Source organism: Toxorhynchites rutilus, chromosome 2 (genome assembly GCF_029784135.1).
Source record: "Toxorhynchites rutilus septentrionalis strain SRP chromosome 2, ASM2978413v1, whole genome shotgun sequence".
Lineage (NCBI taxonomy): Eukaryota > Metazoa > Arthropoda > Insecta > Diptera > Culicidae > Toxorhynchites > Toxorhynchites rutilus.
The window spans coordinates 201,149,898-201,171,980 of NC_073745.1; the positions used below are offsets into that span (position 1 = coordinate 201,149,898).

The 22,083-nt window shown below is 39.5% G+C and overlaps 1 protein-coding gene across 6 annotated transcripts in view; it reads left to right on the top strand.

Moving 5' to 3' along the window:
• Positions 1-22,083, top strand: part of LOC129765901 (uncharacterized) — a 65,877-nt gene continuing 43,794 nt past the window's right edge. For 2 of the 6 annotated variants that reach the window (XM_055766340.1, XM_055766346.1), the window contains exon 1: positions 20-185. The gene's annotated coding sequence lies outside the window, so the exon portion shown is untranslated. Of the gene's footprint in view, positions 186-483; positions 728-15,229; positions 15,541-22,083 lie in introns of those variants that run through there. The other 4 variants (XM_055766341.1, XM_055766347.1, XM_055766345.1 and 1 more) reach the window with 4 other exon arrangements.

Here is a 22,083-nt window from a genome sequence, read left to right on the forward strand (position 1 = left end):
CAGTCTTCGAGTTGTACGATATGCTTCATTCTTCATTTTAGTTTGTAATGTAGAGTTGCTTGTGCAGGCTGTTATTTCACGTAATTATTATTTTTAGCCATTGTTAAACTGATAACAGCTAGTATATCGCGTATCCAGTTACTTCGAAAACATTCACGAAACGGATAACAGTTCGCATTTTTGCTGTGGGTATATACCATTTTGAGGCGTAAATGTTTGCTGCTGCAGTTGTGAATGCACGAAATAGTCAGATGGGTGTCGATTCTACATAAATGTAATTTTCGTATTGCAGTTTATGTTGAAGAACGGAAATTTACAATAGTGCGAATGATCGCGAAGAAAAAAATTCACGAAGAAACCGCACCCCTTGCATGGATTTCGGTTTCTACACAGTTTGCTTCATTCAGGAATATGGTGAAAAAAGAGAAAATTCCTTTACTTCACGGAGTTTTTGAATCTCCGCCATGTGTAGTAGGCAGTGCAGTGATTCGTGTGCAGTGAAACGGGATAGTAACCAGCCTTTTTGCATTCGTCAAAATAGAAAAAAATCGCTCGCCTTTACAGCCCTTTTTCTAATTTAAAAATATATGAAGCAATGGAGCAGCAGTGCGTGTTAGAGTGAGAAAATATCAAGTGAAAAGGCTAGAAGAAAGAAGAAAAGAAAAAACCGTCACACAGAAGTCTCGTCTCGCTAGTTTTTGTTTTATTTTTGTCGTGGTTTATCCAGGTAACTGTTTTGTTCGGTGGCTATGTACTCCTGTGAAGCATTGCACCAGTTAGTGTATGTTATGAGCAATTATTCCAGATCGTTATTCTTCTAAAACCACCGGAAAAAGTGAGAACCGTTTCGCTTAGTGTGTAAAAGGTAGAGAAGGAAGAAACGCCACTGATTATTCCGATGAAAAACCCGCAGAACATACCTTAAGGAATGTATGTAATTGCAGTGATTGCATCATAGCAATTGGCGATTAAAAAAAACCTATAATCCTGACAAGTTTGATTATGACTCGAGCTACCACTTTTCGTATAATCCTGACAAGTTTGATTATGACTCGAGCTACCACTTTTCGAAACCTCTGCCGTTCCAGCAATAACAATAACAACTAAATTCACGATTTATTTGTGGTGGTAGCACCAAATATCAGATAGCTGGGTTCGTATGACACAATTTTACTTGCGCAAACTTTATCCGGTTCGAAAGGACAGCCTGCAGTCAATTTGGCACCAGTGAAAACAGCGTTTGCTGTGTTTGGCAAGTAATGTTTTATATTCAGCAATGTATTTTGCCATTGAAGTGCGTGGACTGAGCAATAGAGTTATGTTTTTTTCGATGATTCATCACCGATAGCTTGATTTACTAGACTAATTATCACATAGATCGATACTAGGATTGGGAATGAAAACGACCGGAAGATGAATATTTATAAATACTATATGACCAGTGCAAGCATATAGCGTTCTCAATACGAAGATTCTAGCATTCGAAATACGGCAGATCATTCAAAACATATAAATATACGGAACGTTAAGGATAAGACATGAATGACGGATCTTTCTTCATCTACAAAAATTGGTTTACTGGCATGGTTAAAAGTTTATTTTCATACCTCAGTCACATACATTTCACGGAGTTCTTAAAATACGAAAAAAAATTTGTTCCAATAGTAAGGAATATCAGCAAAAGCCGAACTCATGGATGAAAAATATGATTGATCGGTAAATTACATCTTAGAAAAAAGTTCCTGTTTTTAACTTGAATTTACCACAATGTTAAAATAATTATGAACTGGTGTCTCAGACTTTATTTACTGAGACAACCGATTGCATTGAAATCACATCCACTTTGTTGTTAGTTATTGATTTGCAATGTCATTATATTTGGCTATTGTCACCAAAAATTATGTAGCGTTTCAAATTAATGGACCACAGATATTATTATATAGCCATTCCATGCCAAATCGATATAGTGGCTCTCAGATTTTCGTCAAAATTGGTCATGTTGTTCTTTATCGCAAAACATTAGACCCATATTTTTCTATTTTTTTTATTAGGGTCCCCATTTCCATTTTATTTTTTTTCCTTTATTATTTTCCATTTTAGAGTGGTCCGAAAAATTTTTTTTTATCCGTTTTTTCCCAAAAATGACTTAAAACAAAAACAAAATGCGCCCAATGAATAAGAAATAATGAACACTCACATAAAACGAATTCAATTTTTTTTACATTTTTTCTTGAAAGCTGAGGATTTTTTACACAACATATATCAGAGATGCTATTTTTACGTTTTTAAGATATAATTTTTCAAAGTTTACCGATGGTTCGGAAAATCATTTTTCCCCTTTTATTCAAAAATGACGTTTTTCGAAAATTCATAACTTTTGAACTACTGAGCTAAAATAAATTAGTTCATCTCAAACTATCATAAAAGCCATCCCTGGTCCCAAAAACCCCTACATACAAATTTTCACGCCGATCGGTTCAGTAGTTTCCAACACACACACACACACACACACACACACACACACAGGGATACAGCACCGGCGTTTCTGAGGAACAAGTATAGATGTAGCAGAAGATCAGGTTCATGGCTACCTAAGATATCCCGGACGGGAATATCCGATTGCCTGCCTTGTGCCCTCAACGAGAGACACAAGTAAGCAGATCTGCTTTGAGGTCCTTGAATGAGCCTGGGATCTTGATCCTCAGCACACAAAATCATCTTGCCGTATACCCAACACTTGCAAAATGACTGAAAACGAACGAAGTTACTGAATGACATAAGCATGCATTGGAAAATATATAAGTGTAACTTTTTCGTTAACGCATCTCATTTCTATGATCAGAACTGAATCACTCTTGTTTTTTTTTCATTGTAGTTTGAAATGATTAAAAAATATATTACTTTATTGACTGACTTCGACTATGACTATATACAGCCATTCCATACCAAACCAATATAGTGCTTCTCAGATTTCTTTGAAATGTGGTAGTTTTGTTCTTTATTGCAAAATCCCTTTAGAGAGGGGGAGGGGGTCTGCTGTACAAATGAAACACAAATTTCTGCATAACACGAGAACTAATCAAGCAAAGGGGTAAGGGTAAAACTCGTGGAAGGGATCCGATTTCAGTTGACATCATTCTATCATATTTTCTGTATCAAACATGTATTCCATGTAAATGAAACATGTTATTTGCAAGTGACTGAAAAATCTTGAACGTGAATTGGGTCTTATATTTCGTGGTCATGTCCGGGTCCCAATCCGAATCAGAAGACATTCCGATTAAATGTAGTAGCGCATGCTTCTTACGATCGGATGTAAACAATGATTGAAATTGTATAACGGGTGTTCAATTAAAAATGAGAATGCTTTCAAAACCTTTTTGTAAAAACAAGTAAAACAAGAGCGTATTTTTTTCTCGCCAAGAGAATTACCTTCTCGGCTCCCTGGAATCGGGTTGCTCTTTGCTTTTCACTCGGGTGCTGCCGGTTCGATCAAAGATGGCGTCGAAACAACAAGCACTCCGCGAGCGCGTTGTACGGTTCTTCGAAACGCGTGAAAATCAAGAAAAAAAAGTTTACAGTAGACCACATTTGGTGTTGTGAAATAGCACTATGCGTGTCCGACCGAAGCATATTTGTTTAATCCACTCTGTTGAAAATTTAAACTTAGGTGAATGTGTTAATATCCTTTGTTCAGTTCCTGAAGAGAAGCGAAAACTGCACCCTCACACCTTTGTGATTCTCCTGTCAGCTAGCAGAGAGGCCTAGTAACGAGGAGCAGGCAGTTATTTTACAACCAGGAAGCACATAACAGTCTAATCTACAGATGACACGGATATCCGGTCTGTCTGTCTATCCGGTCAATATTTGGTATCCGGCCAGATACCGGATAATAGAAAAAAAAAACAACAATTTCTCATTAACAGATGATAAATCATAACCGGAACTTGTAATGATTGTTATTTTTTTTTTGATTTGTAGTTAATTGAGTGTATCCTCTCCCAGATTATCATCCCGAAAGTTCTTTTTTTAATTTTAGCTTTTTTTAAATTGGTTGACGTTCTTGGTATATTGAAATTATGTGGCACAAAATCTGTTTGGATGGCCATGGTTATCGTGTCAGAGAGTTAGTTAAGAGAATCGATCAAAGCAAAAGCAAAAATTATACAAAAAATGCCAAATAATGGAAAAAGGAAAATTTTTCATTCTATCATAACTTTTTCCTGTAGTGAAATGACCTACAGGAGCGTTCTCGGAATCAAATGAATGCTGATTGATAATGTTGATTGGATTGCTTGGTTAATAAAACATTGTGTTAATTTACAAAATCTTAAAAAAACAGAAAAAAACGTTTTGTTTTCTTTCCAGTATTGTCATCCACTACACCTACACACAAAAAATTGAAGCATTCAAGTATTACATTTCAAAACTTGAAGCTTTAAAATGATGTATATCCCATCTTCATGCGCTGGTTTTTCACGAAGTTAGAGCATTTCAAAAATCACTTAAAAATATTGACATCGTGCACCGTTCCCATAAGTTTTGTCGAGTGTAAAATTAACGACATAGTATTTCATACTAAGAATAAGATTTAGAGGCATAGATTTATTTTAAAAATATTTTTGAATCCTATTAACACTTTTTCCATGTGACACTGACTATTACCATAATAGGTACACTTTTTACGAAACTCCAGGAACACTATTAAAGGGTGTGTCACATCAAATTGCATCACGGAAAAACGCTGTAGAAATTCGCCCAGTAGACCGATCCTTTTGAAAATTTTAGACAGTAAAATAAAAACTATTAAACAACTTTTGGCATTTTCTTTTTATTCATACTTCGAGCCCAAGCCCGTATGCTCGCACCTTCCTCTTTACCCCGTCCATAAGGTTCTGTACAACGTCAGGTTGTAGTTTTTTTTTGAACAGAAATCCATTTTCTCTTGAAGTCCGCCTCCGATTTGACAACTTTTGGGTTCTTTCGGAGGGCCTGCTTCATAATAGAGAAATATTGGGCGAAGCTCCGGTGCGTTGGGCGGGTTCATTTCCTTTGGCACGAAGGTCACCCCGTTGGCTTCGTACCACTCCAACACGTTCTTTGAATAGTGGCACGAAGCGATATCCGGCCAGAAGATGGTCGGGCCCTCGTGCTGCTTCAATAGTGGTAGTAAGCGCTTCTGTAGGCACTCCTTAAGGTAAACCTGCCCGTTAACCGTGCCGGTCATCACGAAGGGGGCGCTCCGCTTTCCGCAAGAGCAGATCGCTTGCCACACCATGTACTTTTTGGCAAACTTGGATAGTTTCTGCTTGCGAATCTCCTCCGGAACGCTGAATTTGTCCTCTGCGGAGAAGAACAACAGGCCTGGCAGCTGACGAAAGTCCGCTTTGACGTAGGTTTCGTCGTCCATTACCAGGCAATGCGGCTTCGTCAGCATTTCGGTGTACAGCTTCCGGGCTCGCGTCTTCCCCACCATGTTTTGCCTTTCGTCGCGGTTAGGAGCCTTCTGAACCTTGTATGTACGCAGGCCCTCCCGCTGCTTGGTCCGCTGGACGAATGAACTTGACAAATTCAGCTTATTGGCGACATCCCGGACCGAACTTCTCGGATCACGTCTAAACTGCTTAACTACGCGCTTGTGATCTTTTTCACTGACGGAGCATCCATTTTTGCCGTTCTTCACCTTCCGGTCGATGGTTAGGTTCTCGAAATATCGTTTTAGTACTCTGCTGACCGTGGATTGGACGATTCCCAGCATCTTACCGATGTCCCGATGTGACAACTCCGGATTCTCGAAATGAGTGCGCAGGATTAATTCACGACGCTCTTTTTCGTTCGACGACATTTTTCCAAATTTACGAAAAATTGACAGTGAAGCATGGCCAACGTGATCTATACACTCTTATCTGATTATAAGCGAAAGCTGAAGATATAAATCCTAAAAATTGAATTTCTACAGCGTTTTTTCCGTGATGCAATTTGATGTGACACACCCTTTACCATAATGGGTACATGGAAGTGGCATTTTCAAACATGTTTTTATACAATTTAGTCAATTAATCATCGAAATATCAGTGAGAATCTTCAAAAATAGATTTCAAACTGCCAGAAAAAGTATACTTTTGTATACTTTTCAACTAAAATAGAGTATTTATTCGCCAATTTCTGCAAGTTGGTGACATATGTCCTCCATAATTGGTACACTTACCCTATATCACTGAAGATATTCTCATTTTTTATTGAACACCCATTATGCTACCCCTATATGGAGCATTGCGCCGAAAAGTATGCACATCGCGCTGGTGCGATCGAAGAACAGTATGAATTTCATGTCGTCTAAAGACGACGCTCGTACACACAGCTCGTCGCGCGGATGTCGTCTATAGACGACACTCGTAACGAAAGGGTTAATAGTTGCATCAAGGTCAATAAACGGTTTCCATAGCCACTGGAGTTCCAGCTGCATTGGAGATAATCAGCCAATGAAACATATTAAGCTTCACAACTAGAAAGTGCTACTGAAGTTTGTTTCCTGCAGTTCCATGTTATTAATCCACCATCTAGGTTAAATATGCAAAAAAGATGTGTTAGATTGCGATCTTTACCTAAAACCTAAACCTAAAATTTTCTTGCATTCGGTCTAGTCGGCCTCGGTTGCTTTCGTAATACCTCGTCCGAGAATAGATGTCGCAACAGATATATCAGGGCGTGTATTGACGGTTAAATAAAGCCAAGCTCCGATGAGATTTTGGCACTGCTGAGTAAGTTTGAGTCTTACCCTATCCCCCTTTTGCTGCGGTAAGCCGCTCGACACAGGAAGATTCGAAGGTTTACAATTCTGCATGTTGAATTTCTGAAGAATCCCTCAAAATGTATAACCTTCGGCTCAATACATCTGGCTTACTTCCATTTTTACTTGAATGCCAGAAAAAACTTGATGTGTCCGAATTCAACATCAACACTTTTCTGCATGCTCTTGACAAAGCATCTGGTTAAAAACCTGCCAGAGAGATTCAACGATGGAAACTTACTTTTTTTTTGCTTCTGTATCTCTTCGTAAAGATAGGCTGTCTTTATATCCACGAGCCTGTCCAAGTCACGAATGTTAGCACGGTTCGTAGTGTCGTTTGCTTCAAAACTGGGGAGAAAACTTGATCATTTTAATAACCAAAACGATGCGATAATAATGGGTCTTTCATTAGGGACTTGTCAACTTTTTTTAATAAAACACATGTTTTTTTAAGATATTGAGTTCAAATTTATGCTGGTTGTAGTTCAACTCAACAATTTTGCTTTGGATGTTGTCTCTGAGCTCTTCTAGAGTGGATGGCTTGTTGGGATAGGACAGCGACTTGACATACGGCCTGATTCTACGCGGCGTGTGAGGTGAGATGACAGTTGTCACATCACCATCACGCAACTCTCTTCATTCTATTCCTACAGTCGTATCGGATGCCGTGAGAGGTTCATTTTATGTATGTGAGAGAATGAACAGCAAGTGACAAGGCGTTCATTCTGCTGGTTGCCAAATCTGATCAGAGATGCCACATTCACACATATGTTCACGAATTTGCAGACATATAACTTTTGTCACAACCTTTTATTAATGCTGCAGGCTGTTTAAAATAGTGACAAAACATTATTGATTCCATATGAAAAAACGAAGCTGGCCAGTATGTCAGACATTAGCACATTTTTACAAATATTTCATATTTATATCGCATATATTTGAGAAAAAACATATGGCATCCCAGAATTTTATTTGTTTCGCTCAGAGAGGTCATATATTTGTTTTGCTACAGTCAGTACCGTATCTATAGATCTGATTTAACTTGGCCTGTTGTTAGTATAAAAATTTCGTTTTGTATCAGGTCATTCCAAACTTGTTCAATTACAACTGGACAACGACAAAACCTTGACATCGAATCAGACTGTGTTTTTTTATCGGTTGCGCTTGCGAGTAGAGCGAAGCTCAAAGTAGTGCGCGACCGAGACGCAGAGGATACAATTCAGACAGATTCATCACACACGCCACACAGCAGCGGCAAGTATAAGTTTATTTTTCTTTTGTCCTCCTATCATTCCTTCTACCATCTGTGCTCGATTTACACCATTGTTCATCTGTGTGTTTACCAAATCGGCAAATGTTGGCATTAGGGGTGTCTATTTTTTCTTGGTTACATTACCGTTGAAATTTTATTGGAACTTTTTTTCATTTTAGAATTTTATATAAATAAAATAAATTAATATAAATATTATCCGCAGCATAACCTTATAATATTTTTTTTACTTATTAATTTTGATAATTATTATATTCTGTTCATATCGAACAGTTGGTCGATTTTTCTAATATGGCTGAGGGCGGAAAGGACCCCCCGTTGACGCAATTGAATATTTCTGATACCGAACCTCCTCCTGAAGAGCAGGAGGATGAAGCAGAAATTGAGGTAGAAAATTCTGTTTACGAAGTTGATAGTTCCGAAGATGAGGAAATCGACGAGAAACAGGATTTTCGTCCTAAAGAATACCCTGAAGGCTCCAAAGGCCCATTCATTGTGTACTTTAGACGAAAATCCAAACCTCTCAATGTCATTCGCATCTCGAAGGAACTAACTCAACATTTTTCTGACGTTACCGAAATTACACGGATGGGGCCAGACAAACTACGAGTTGTCGTCTCAAGCAGGACCCAAGCGAACAAAATAACGCGCTGCGACCTCTTTGCGATTGAGTATCGTGTATACGTACCCTGTTGCAACGTCGAAATAGACGGCGTAATAACCGAAAAGGGTTTGACCCGAAAAGAGATAATCGATGGTGTCGGTCGCTTCAAGAACTCCACACTAAAAACTGTGAAGATTCTTGCATGCGATCGACTGAAATCTGTGTCACATAAAAATGACAAAAGAATTCTCAATCGGACAAACTCTTTTCGTGTGACTTTTGAGGGTTCCGCCCTTCCAAATTACGTTGCAATAGTGGCACTTCGTTTACCTGTTCGGTTGTTTGTACCCCGGGTAATGAAATGCAACAAATGTATGCAACTCGTTCACACGGCCGCCTATTGTTGCAATAAAAAACGTTGCGCAGATTGTGGAGAGAGCCATGATGAGAATCCTTGCGCGAAAGAGCACAAGTGTCTTCATTGCGGCGGGACTCCTCATGATTTTACTCAATGCCCGGTGTACATACAACGAGGGGAAAAACTCAAGCGTTCCTTAACGGAACGTTCCAAGCGGACTTTTGCAGAAATGCTTAAGAGTTCCGTGCCAACGACACAGGACAATCCCTACTCCATTCTGCAGAACGACGAGCCTGTTGCTGACGCTCCCAATGCCGGATGTTCCGGTACATCGCAGGGTGCCATCAGGAAAAGAAAAATTACTTCTTTTCCATCACTCCCCAGAAATAATACCGAAACTTCCCAAGTTGGAATGAAGCCTCGAACTGAACGTGCTGAGAATAGGCCGAAGCAAGTACCTCCCGGTTTACGTGGTCATGCTACCAACCAGGGGTCCTCAGCACTTCCCGGAACAACAACAAACACGTCTGTTCCATTTTCGCGGTCGAAGCAACAGCCACTACCTGGCCTGCTTGCGCTTTCAGACCTTGTGGATAACATTTTAAATGCTTTAAATATAAATGATCCTCTTAAAAGCATAGTATTATGTTTGCTTCCGGTTGTGAGAACATTTTTGAAAGAAAAATGTGGCTTTTTAGCAGCGTTCATTTCCCTCGATGCCTAATTCAGCGCAAGAGGTCAAGGATTTGACCACTGTCATACAGTGGAATTGCAGAAGCATCATCCCTAAACTAGACCAATTTAAATTTTTAGTTCACAGTTCTAACTGTGATGTATTTTCTCTCTGTGAAACATGGCTTTGTTCAGCCGACGAGCTGAATTTTCACGATTTCAACATTATTCGCCTAGATCGTAACGACTCGTTTGGTGGCGTACTATTGGGGATCAAAAAACGTCACTCCTTCTATAGTCACTATCCCATCGATTACAGGCATTGAAGTTGTCGCTTGCCAGATACAAATCAATGGCAAAGAACTCTGCATTGCTTCGATATATATCCCTCCCAGAACTACGGTAGGCCGCCATCAGTTCTTTGATACTATCGAGGCATTGCCGGAGCCGCGGTTAATCTTAGGTGACTTCAACTCCCATGGAACACAATGGGGGTCACTCTACGATGACAACTGTGCCACGTTGATTTATGATCTGTGCGACAACTTCAACATGACAGTTTTAAATACTGGGGAAGCAACTAGGATAGCCAACCCTCCTGCACGGGCAAGCATGCTAGACATATCTCTCTGCTCTTCTTCATTATCCCTGGATTGCACATGGAAGGTAATCCAAGATCCCCACGGTAGTGATCACCTACCAATAATTTTATCGATCGCCAATGAATCAAAATCTAGTGAGTCAGTCGATATTGCGTATGACCTCACGAATATTGACTGGAGAAAATTTGCAGAATTAATATCTGAAGCAATCATTTCGATGCATGAACTTCCTCCCCTTGAAGAGTATAATTTTATATCAAGTTTGATTTACGATAGCGCACTTCAAGCTCAAAAGAAACGTGTACCGGCTACCACTTTCCGACGTCGTCCTCCATCACTTTGGTGGGACAGGGAGTGTTCAAAGCTCTACCTTGAAAAATCATCCGCTTTCAAAAAATTCAGGAAAACTGGATTAGTGGAATGGTTTCGAAAGTACCAAGCTCTAGAAGCCAAACTAAAAGGTCTGATTAAAGCAAAAAAGCGTGGATATTGGCGGAAATTCGTCAATGGTTTGTCAAGGGAGACCGCTATGAGTACTCTTTGGAATACGGCTAGGAGAATGCGTGGCTGGAACCATACCAATGTAAGTGAGGAATACTCTGACCGTTGGATTTTCAAATTTGCAAGGAAGGTTTGTCCCGATTCTGTTCCTGCACAAAGCGTCGTACGCGATATTCCGCTCCAATGCGATTATGAGAATTTTTCGATGGTAGAATTCTCAATTGCCCTCCTCTCATGTAACAATTCAGCTCCGGGGTCGGACACGATTAAATTCAACTTGTTGAAGAATCTTCCCGACTTGGCAAAACAGCGTTTGCTGAACTTGTTCAACAAGTTTCTGGAGCTGAATATTGTCCCGCATGACTGGAGACAAGTGAGAGTGATAGCCATACGAAAACCCAACAAGCCGGCTTGCGATCACAACTCGTATAGGCCGATTGCAATGTTATCCTGTATTCGTAAATTGTTAGAGAAAATGATTCTAATTCGTTTGGACAAGTGGGTTGAAGCGAACAATTTGCTGTCAAATACGCAGTTTGGCTTCCGCCGAGGTAAAGGGACGAACGATTGTCTCGCGCTGCTATCTTCTGAAATCCAAATCGCATTTGCTCGCAAAGAACAAATGGCTTCCGTTTTCCTCGATATCAAAGGGGCATTTGATTCAGTTTCCATGGAAATTCTCTCAGAGAAGCTTCGTGGACTTTCACCAATTCTGAATAATTTCCTGTACAATTTACTGTCAGAAAAGCACATGAATTTCTCTCATGGCAACTCAAAATCTTCTCGTTACAGTTTTATGGGCCTACCGCAAGGCTCCTGCCTAAGCCCCCTCTTGTACAGTTTTTACGTCAATGATATGGATGATTGTCTAACTAGAGACTGCACGCTGAGACAACTTGCAGACGATGGAGTTATTTCTATCACGGGTACTAATCCCGTCGCTCTGCAAAAGTCGTTGCAAGATACCATGAACAATCTGTTCACGTGGGCCCTCAAGCTGGGTATCGAATTCTCTACGGAGAAAACTGAAATGGTCGTTTTTTCTAGGAAGTACGAACCCGCCCAATTCCAGCTTTACCTATCCGGCAAAACGATCCAACACCCTATGTTTTTCAAATACCTGGGTGTATATTTTGATTCTAAATGTACCTGGGGGAGACACATTGCGTATTTGAAACAGAAATGCCAGCAAAGAATCAATTTTCTCCAAACAATAACCGGAACATGGTGGGGTGCTCATCCAGGAGACCTCATTCAGTTGTACAAAACAACGATATTGTCAGTGTTAGAATATGGCAGTTTTTGCTTCCGATCAGCTGCCAGGATTCATATTCTCAAGCTGGAGAGGATACAATATCGTTGCTTGCGTATAGCCATGGGGTGTTTGCATTCGACACATACGATGAGTCTCGAAGTTTTGGCAGGAGTACTCCCGCTTACTCTTCGGTTCACAGAATTATCCTACAGATTTCTCATCCGTTGCAAGATCATGAATCCATTGGTGATTGATAACTTCGAAAATCTACTACAACTGACTCCTCAGTCTAGTTTTATGTCTTTATACCATGAGTACCTTACCCACGACGTGCACCCTTCACCAGGCATCTCCAACCAAGTTTGCCTCCCATACTTTTGCAATTCCTCTGTCATTTTTGATCTGTCCATGCGACAAAAAATCCATGGAATACCAGATCACCTACGCTCCAATGTTATTCCGTCGATATTTTCGGAAAAATATGGGAAAGTTGGATCTGATAAAATGTTCTTTACTGACGGTTCATACATAAACGGGTCCACTGGCTTCGGCATCTTCAATGAAAATGCCAGTGCCTCTTTCAAACTCAAAGATCCTTGTTCCGTGTATGTCGCTGAAATGGGTGCGATATACTATGCTCTAGGGATCATTGAAACACTGTCCATCGACCATTATTTTATTTTTTCAGACAGTCTCAGCTCAATAGAGGCAATCCGCTCAATGAAAGTTGATAAACGCTCATCTTATTTCCTAACAAGAATAAGACATCTATTGAGTGTTTTGGTCGAAAAATTATTCAAGATTACCTTAGCATGGGTTCCCTCTCATTGCTCGATTCCGGGGAATGAGAAAGCGGACTCGCTAGCTAAGGTGGGCGCTTCAGAAGGCACACTTTTTGAAAGGCAAATTGCCTATAATGAATTTTTTCACATTCCTCGTCAGGACACACTCGTTAGTTGACAGCGCATGTGGAGTGAAGATGAGTTCGGTCGTTGGTTACATACGATTATCCCTAAGGTTTCGACGAGTGCTTAGTTTAAGGGATTGAATGTAGGTCGTGATTTCATTCGCGTGATATCTCGGCTCATGTCCAATCACTACAACCTAAACGCGCATCTCTATCGCATTGGGCTCGCAGCAAACAATCTTTGTGATTGTGGCGATGGCTACCACGACATCGAGCATGTTGTCTGGTCGTGTATCCGGTTCCATGCTGCTCGCTCTCAGCTCTCTAGAGCACTGAGAGTACAAGGCAGACAATCGGATATCCCTGTCCGGGATATCTTAGGTAGCCGTGATCCTGATCTTCTGCTTCATCTATACCTGTTCCTCAGAAACGCCGATGTCAACGTTTAATTATGTTTCCTTCGTTGTGACCCTGTTTCATATCCCTCCTATCCGATCTATAAACTTTTACTTAGTCGCGGCAATACATACACACACTCTTTACAAATACACGGGCCAAAGGTTGTGCAGTCCACTGATGATTCAACAAGAGCCAAAGGTTGTACCGCTCATGACAACTCTACACGAGCTGATGATTGCGCCGGCTAGTAACCATTCTATCCTGGATTCCTCGAGTCGAGAAGACGCACCACGCTAGATATGGGGTACATACTAGGGGGGCGGTGCTGATTAATGGTCAGCTGCATCCCAATAGGAAGTATCCCGTGTCGGGCACACGTACAGAGCATTGGAGACAGCAACATCCCAATTACGAGAACACTTGTAATACTAACCTCGAGCCGACCGCGAGTAATCGGTTACATATTACTAACATAGATGATAAGAAAAACTGTCAAAATATTGAACTCCGGCCCCGTCAGGCTAACGCCATATGAGCCTTGATAAAAATATATATTTTGGAAAAAAAAAATGATTTCAGAAGCGGTATTGAGCCCGGAATCTAAATCAGACTCATTGCTTTGAAACTAAACCATGCATTTGGATACTATTGCACTGTTTGTTTTGATGAGAACCAAATGTAATATGAAGAATTTCGAGTGATTTTTGGCATGTTGATTCCGTTTGACTGGGCGAAATAGGGTTGCCGTTGGTAACGACATCGGCAGTGGTATTGCGCTAATGGATCCCGTCGTGGCACGTGCCCTGAAATACTGGGGCGTAAAATGATTGACGACCGACTTCATTTCAAAAGACACGTTAACTACGCTTATCGTAAAGTAAAAAAAGTTACGATAAAATATGCTGAATAGGGCTGAGCCAAGCACGAGGCGTCTTCTGTCATGCGTTTTCAATTCGATACTTCAATACGGTGGCTCATCCTGGATGTTGTTGAACAGAACTTCAAAATCCAACATGACGACGCTTCAGTTAGTGGAATCTTACACCACCCGTATCAATCTGGTGATCAGGATGTCTGTGGAAGGTTCATATTTCCTTCAAAACAAAAACAAATAAATGAATGAATCACACCCGATGTGAATCCGATCAAATGCAGTCTATACAATGCACTAGACTGTGCACAAAACCGCGTAATCAGTTTGTATTCTCTATTTTGCTGACCACATATGTAGGACAAAATTAATTTGTTAGCAAATACTTCGAAGAATCAAACTACAGAGTTTTAATCGACTTCACTCTTTTCGTGCAAATCAGCAATACGTGACATTCGGTTTCAAACAACTATAATTCACGTGTGTACTCATCACACTGTTGTCATCGCTTCCACTGAAATGCCAAACAGAATTACATATTGGTGTGAGTGAATACTGCACAATACGTTCGATCAATATTCAAATCAAATAAGTTTATTATACTGAACAGCTGACATGTTTGCAAAGCACATACTTTAAAAATAAAGTTTTCAGCAGGAACAGTTTTCTGAGTCATCGCTCTCAACGCTGCTCCTATCCCGTACCAGATGATCTGCTTTTCTCTGTTGGATGGTTACCCAGTTGCTTTCTTCTTTGGGTGGCTTTTTGCTAGATTGGAGCACTTTGAACAAATGGGTGGTGGGGGTTGAGGTTTGGGAGTGAATGCGGCTGCTGTGCAGACCGGCAGGCAGGAGGGCCAGGAATGACGAACAGGCAGTATCTTAAAAATAGCAACAACCAACCACGTTTATGTTCGACTGCATTTAGCGTCGTTGCATTTCACTATTAGTGATAGTTTTAGAGTTCGGTTGGTGTTGCGAACGAAATGTACACTGCTCCGTATGGGAGGGCCTCTCCGGAGAGGCTTTCCCGTGTTTTACTGTTATCTTCGTTAGTGGATGAGAGAAAATGGGCGGCTGTGAATAGTATATACAAATTTTCCTAATCGTAAATCAGCATGCAATAAAATTAGTGAATTCGTATGAGAATAATTGGGTTGGAGAACGGCTGTATAAAACGTTGGTTTAAAATTGCATGGTTGACAGTGGCTCATTTCGCGTGAACTAGGTTTCAAAGTGTTACAAGTTGTTGATTAAAATACTGTGAATGAGTATCTCGAACAGAATTTAACTTAACTGATATTGTAACCAGGTATGTGAATCGAAGATACAGCTTGTATAAATTTATGCACTACTGTAGGGCGAGAAGATGCTATGAAATGATTTATGCCAGTCGAAATTTTTAAGTGATTTTAGAAACGTTGTAACTTTGTGAAAAACCAACGCATGAATATGGCATATACATCATTTCAAAGCTTCATTTAAAGCTTTAGGTTTTGAGAAGTAATACTTGAATGCTTCTATCTTTTTGTGTGTTGGTGTCGTGGATAACAATACTGGAAAGAAAAAAATCGATTTTTTCTGTTTTTTTTATAGATTTTGTAGATTAACACAGTTAACCATGTCAATAGTAAATCCAATGACCTCATCAATCTGCATTCATTTGATTCCAAGAACGCTCCTGTAGGTCATTTTACTACAGGAAAAAGTTTTGATAGAAGGAAAAAATTCACTTTTTCAATTATGCGATTATTCCCAAATCAGAAGGCAGTTTTGAAAATTCCAATAAATTCTGTACAAGACTCATTTTTTTTTTATCTGCATTATAGTGACTTTCGACTCATTTGGCTGGTTCGTCACTTTTACTTCCATTTTTGGAAGAATGTCGGGAGTGAGAATTCGTGAATCGTGACCTTTAGCGTGAGAGGCATGGATGTTACCACTACGCCAGATCGCATCCAAGACTCATTATTTATTATTCATTATTCGGCAATTTTTGCTTTTGCTTTGATCGTTTCTCTTACGATAACCATGGTTTTCCAGACAGATTTTGTGCCACATGATTTCAATATGGAAAGAACATCAACCAATTATTTGTATTCAAAATTTAAAGAATTAAGAAGGATGATAATCTGAGAGAAGGTACACTTAATTACCAACAATTCAAAGAAGAAATAAGCATTACAAGTTCGGTTATGACTTATCTTCTGTTAATGAGAAATTATTGCTTTTTTTTCTAATATCCGGTATCCGGCCGGATATCAAATATTACAGTCAGTATACCGAATATTCGTTTCATCTCTAGACAGTGGCGTCGAGTGAAGCTTTCGCACCCGGGGCGGAAGATTTAATTTGCACCCTCACCCCCAGCCAGCAAAGTAATCAATCATATTTATCCAATTTCTTCATATAAATTCGGTTCATTTTGCGCCCCCAAAACCGCGCTCCCGGGGGCGGTCCGCCCCCTCCGCACCACCCAGTCGACGCCACTGTTTCTAGATTAGACTGTTGTTATGTGCTACTCGGTCTGCTCCTCGGTGCTAGGCCTCTCTGCTAGTTTACAGGAGAATCACGAAGGCGTGAGGGTTGTGATCCAGTTTTCGCTTTTCTTCAGGAACTGGACAAAGGATATTAACCCATTAACCTAAGATTTAATTTTCAACAGAATGGATCAAACAAATATGATTCGGTCGGACACGCATAGTGCTATTTCACTACACTACTTAGCGTTCAAAAGCGCCCCATGATATGCAATTGCACAGCGTGAGAATGTGAGGTACAACCATAATAGCATAACAACCATAACATAGCAACGTAAAACTATAACAGGAACACAGCAGGTCTACTTTTCAGCTTTGTAGCGATTTCGTACAACCATAATAGGAACAGAGCAGCTTTCGATAATGCGATAGTTGGAACGTAGATTTAAAATTGTACCAATTATGGTAATACAAAAATACATGTTTATTTCGATAAAATCGTATAAATTAGTCGAATAACACCATTAAGACGGTTGTAATGTATGCGTCTACACTGTGCTAGCATCAAAACAGCCACTTTACAGCAGAAAAATCTCATTATTCTGACCGCATATTCCTTAGCAAAATTCTAAGAAGAAAGCATCTATGGGACAAACATGGACACACTTCAAAGTTAGTTATTTTTAATGTGTAATTATTAAATTTTATTCTAAAAAGTCATATTGAACATGGTTGTTTCTATCAATCAAATTAAAGCTCTCTAATCGCTCTACAATTTGTTCTTTGACACTCAACTTCTATCCATCTTAATTTCGCTGCAATATCGACTCCTGGTGAAAATTCAAGCAAAATCTTCAAAAATCACGATTTTTACACCACTGCACACATAATAGCCACTTGCATTTCACTCTAACGTTGAAATTTTTCGTTGAAATAAGTCATATTTATATTTATATAATAGACACTTGAATTTCACCTTGACGTTGAAAGGTTACATTTTTCCTTCAAATAAGTCCTATTTAAATGCAAAAGAAAATTTTTGAAACTGATATAATCGAGTCCGACCTGTATATAAAAATGTTCTGTTCGTTTGTATACGCGTCAAAAACTAAAAAAAAGTACGGAACCGATTGAGCTCATTCATTCATTCTATGATTGTATCATAGAATATACAAAACAACCATACACAACTAGAATTGTCGTTGAAAAATTCAACTCAACCAAACAACCACAATGTGTCACAGCGTGGCATGGTACAGCTAGTAATCTATAAAAAGTGAAAAAAAGAGTGAATTCCAGTCAAAATTAGGGCTCGGCATAGTCATAGCCAACTGAGGATAATCAGCTGACTATCTGACTGACTATATCCGTATTCAGTCGGAAATGACTTTTGGCTTCTTCACGCAGTTTCTCCGCCAAAACGATTAAACAGGGTCCTGGTAAAAATTACTATTTCTAAACATTTCGTCAGCAATGCTAGTTTCAGTCAGAGAGTAGTTAACAGTGTTTCATAATGCTGATGTATCACATAGTAAAAGCTTGATACATCTAAATATACCACTCCTAATTTCATTCCCAGCCTTCCATCAAATGCAATATGTTGACCATGACATGATCTAATAGCAACAAGTTCCCACATGCAGCTAAAAGCACATCGAATTCAATACACTTACAGCCACGCGCAAACGCAACATGTCACAACATACAACAGGAAAATAAAAGGAAATTGAACAGTGCTCTCACGAACGGAATCATTAGAATTTGAGGTATTTTCTAGGGGAAACTTTTTTTTATGCGGCCCCTATCCACCGCATGAAAAAGTTTTTATTTTTAAACGCTTTAACGAACACTACTTTTCACTGGTGGAGTTTTGTACATTATTTTGTCACGTATCCCACGCACAAAAACTGGTTTGCCTGTACTTTTGGGGATTCGCCTAGGATCCAAGATAATATTGACTATATGCGGTATTGGTACCGCTTAGCTCAGAAACTGCTAGATTGTCAATCTTCGTGGATTTCGGAAGTTCGCTTATCAAGATGTTAAAGTCAGCGTCTTGTTACCAGAAACCCTGATCACTTCTCTTTGAGCTTTATGTGGTACCACAAATTTGGCTCCACTAGTCTGAGGAGATTTTAGAATATAATTTTTTTTCATTCATTTGGCAGTATATTTTTGCACGAAACAACCAGAAAACTGGACTTGAACGAACAGAATACGAGAGAATTCTAACTCTGATCTTCTTAAATAAGATATCAGTTTCAGCGACGGTCTTCGTACTTGCATCACTTTGATGAGCAGGATGGATGGACGTTCTTTGCGTATTCAACCCCGCTTGGTTCCGGGGGCAAAGATTCCGTTTCGACCTTTTGAGGATTGATGTTTCATCAATGCTAGGCAGTTAGGATCCTCATGAGCGTTTCGTTGGTTCGGAAAATTGCTGACTCATTCTTTGCTCACGAGCCTCCCTTACATGGACCGCAGCTGCAATCAGGCTCTTCCGCTTCCTCTTTTGAGCCCTGGTGAGGTTTTTCTTCCACGTTGTGTTGTATCTATCATTTTAGGTCAAGTTTTTGTAGTGACATTACTTTTGTCTATGAAGTTTTTTTCCGGCAGAGAGATGCTGTTTTTGGATTTGTTTTGTTTTTATTATTGATTCACATCCCACGAATTGCACGATAAAGAAGGTCCGCTGCCTCAGTGAACCTTTGGTCTATGCAGTACGGGTAGAAGTACCCCACAGGATCTGTTAGCGGCAGGGAATTAAATCCCTCCGATCACTCATCCCTCGACAAGGATCGTGCCGCAGCTTGGCTTAGGGCATACAGAAACATCGATTCTACAATTTCGTTTTCGTTCTGCTGTCGTTTTCTTTGAATTTGAAAGCAAACGTTTTCATTTGACGATTGAAACTGTCCTATTCATTATCATTTGAATGGGCTATAGGTCAGGTTCCACATGTGAAAAGTCGATTTCTGCATTCAATTGAAAGTTTCAATCGATTCAATTTCTCCAAATGTGGAATTGAAAGAGGCATATGAAGGCATATTAGTCTTACAACCTGCGCCAGACTCTGATTACGCCTGCTGGCATACTGAACATTTTTTCACATCGTCATTTTCATCAGTTTCGGTGAATACGGCTCGAGCTCCAACTAAATTTTCATTCGAAATAAAATACTTTCATTCGATCTGAAAACCTTTCATTTTCATTTGACGATTTGGTAATTTCGATTCAGTGTGAAGAATGAAGGAAATGAACTTATATTCTATTTGTGAAGCGTGAAAAGAGAGTAGCACTATTTTCAGCCTGCATAAGTTTGCATCAAATTGAAAGGTGACTTTCTGAAGCTATAAATCCCTTCTGCACGACTTTTGGAATTTTTATTGTTCTTAAACAGTGGTGGCAGATTTTCAAAGGCGGCATATGCAAAATGGCGCATGTGCACATAATGAACCCGTTCGATTTTGGCTCTGCAGTAATTTAGAATGGGCAAATATCTTCTAGTTCTTTATCTTGAAAATGCTAGACGAGGAGCAACAATAAACATTTAATCCGTACAGGTAAGGGGGTGAACCTGTACCGACTTTATTTTGCACTCTGAAACTTTATTAATCGTTTCGTCCCACCTGTTGGAATGGTAAATATTTTCTTCAATAACTTCCAGTTGCGGTATAACATTGCATTCACTCTATTCAAATTGTAACAGTTCGGCTGAAAAGTTTATAAGGTAACACAGTAAAACATTTTTTTTTTGAAAAATTCAATTTTATTATTCGACATAATTGCCTTCGTGGGTGATACAGCGATTATAGCGATCTTGCAACTTTTCGATACAATTTTTATAGGTTTTCCTCAAAATAGGCCTCAGTTTCGGTAATCACTTCATCATCGGTCTTAAATTTCTTGCCAGCGAGCGTTCTCTCCAGGTCTGCGAACCGAAAATAGTCGCTGGAACCAGATTTGGAGAATACGGTGGATGGAGAAGCAATTCGAAGACCAATTCATGCAATTTTTCCATCGTTTTCATTGATATGTGATTTTTCCATTTTTTCACAATAATAAAAGTTGCTTCACTTTTAATGCTGTAATTCACGAACCAATCGACCGATTGCTGTCATACATAAAATTTTGACACGTATCCATTGAAAGATGGTGCTTTGTGATAGTCAAGTAGATATTCGCAAAGGGCGCCATCTAGACGTCAACCTTATGAACTTTTCAGTCGAACTGTTATGCTGTCTTGTTGGAATTTGCGTAGTTTTCCTATCAAAACTTTGCAACAATGTGAATGGAAAACAAGTATAGGAGATAAATTTCAACTACCTTCAATGTCACGTATTTCTTTAGTTAGTATATTCCATATATTGTTTGTTCTATTTAGTATGTATTCAAACACTCATGTTCTAAGTCGTGTTACGGAGATATTTCATTCAGTCGATACTTGTTTGCTGTTGTTATTATGAAATCTGTTTAATTATTCTATGAATTCGATGATAGATTGTGTTTTCTGTATTCTTGGTTCTCATCACGCGAAGGCAACCAGAGTTTTTTTCGGAGTTTGTAATAACTTATACGCAAATTCGTGTTCATAATTGAATCCATTTGCGTTAACCGTTGCATTCAAGTTGTATTCTCAGGCATTCGAGTTCATGAGGCTGTAATTTAGTGTCATCTATCATGAACACACATCGCTTCTCCTCAAATTCCTCGAACTTCTTTTAGTTCATTTGCCACATAGCGTCAACAGTACCACAAACCGTCTATTGAGAAATGTTCAAGCGCAAATTTCACTTCCCACTGTTTTCATTATGCATTTGGGATTATTATCTCCTATGCTCATGTTGTTGCCGAGATCATCAACGATCAGTGACGGGCGACGACGAGCGAAGGGTGTGTTCCTGCTGTTATTTCCTAACCAACGCTAGTTTTTCTTCCGCACCATCTATTTCGTCGCCCCTGCTGCCTGCGTTCCGATTGCACTTCATCTCGCGTGGATGGATGTGGTAATCTCGCAAATTCATTCAACTTTTCACCATTAACGCCCAATATGTTGGTTGGTTGGCGTGGAGATCACATTTATGTATTGCACGCGACACAATCTCAGTTGGGCCGCATCGTAATGAAACACTGTTTTAAAATAGAGAGAAAGTATACTTATTCAATTATGGGTAAAAGGTGTTTTTTTTCGTTTTAACTTTTACCAATTTTGAGGATAGATGTTCATGCAGAGAGAGCAGCGTTGTGCCAATGTATTGTTGCTCAACACATCATACGTGTTTCTACCACATTTGTCACTAGTACCCTTACAGTTAGTTTCATTTGTAATCTCTCCGATAATGTACAAAGATTATGAGTCATTACTTGAGACTTGA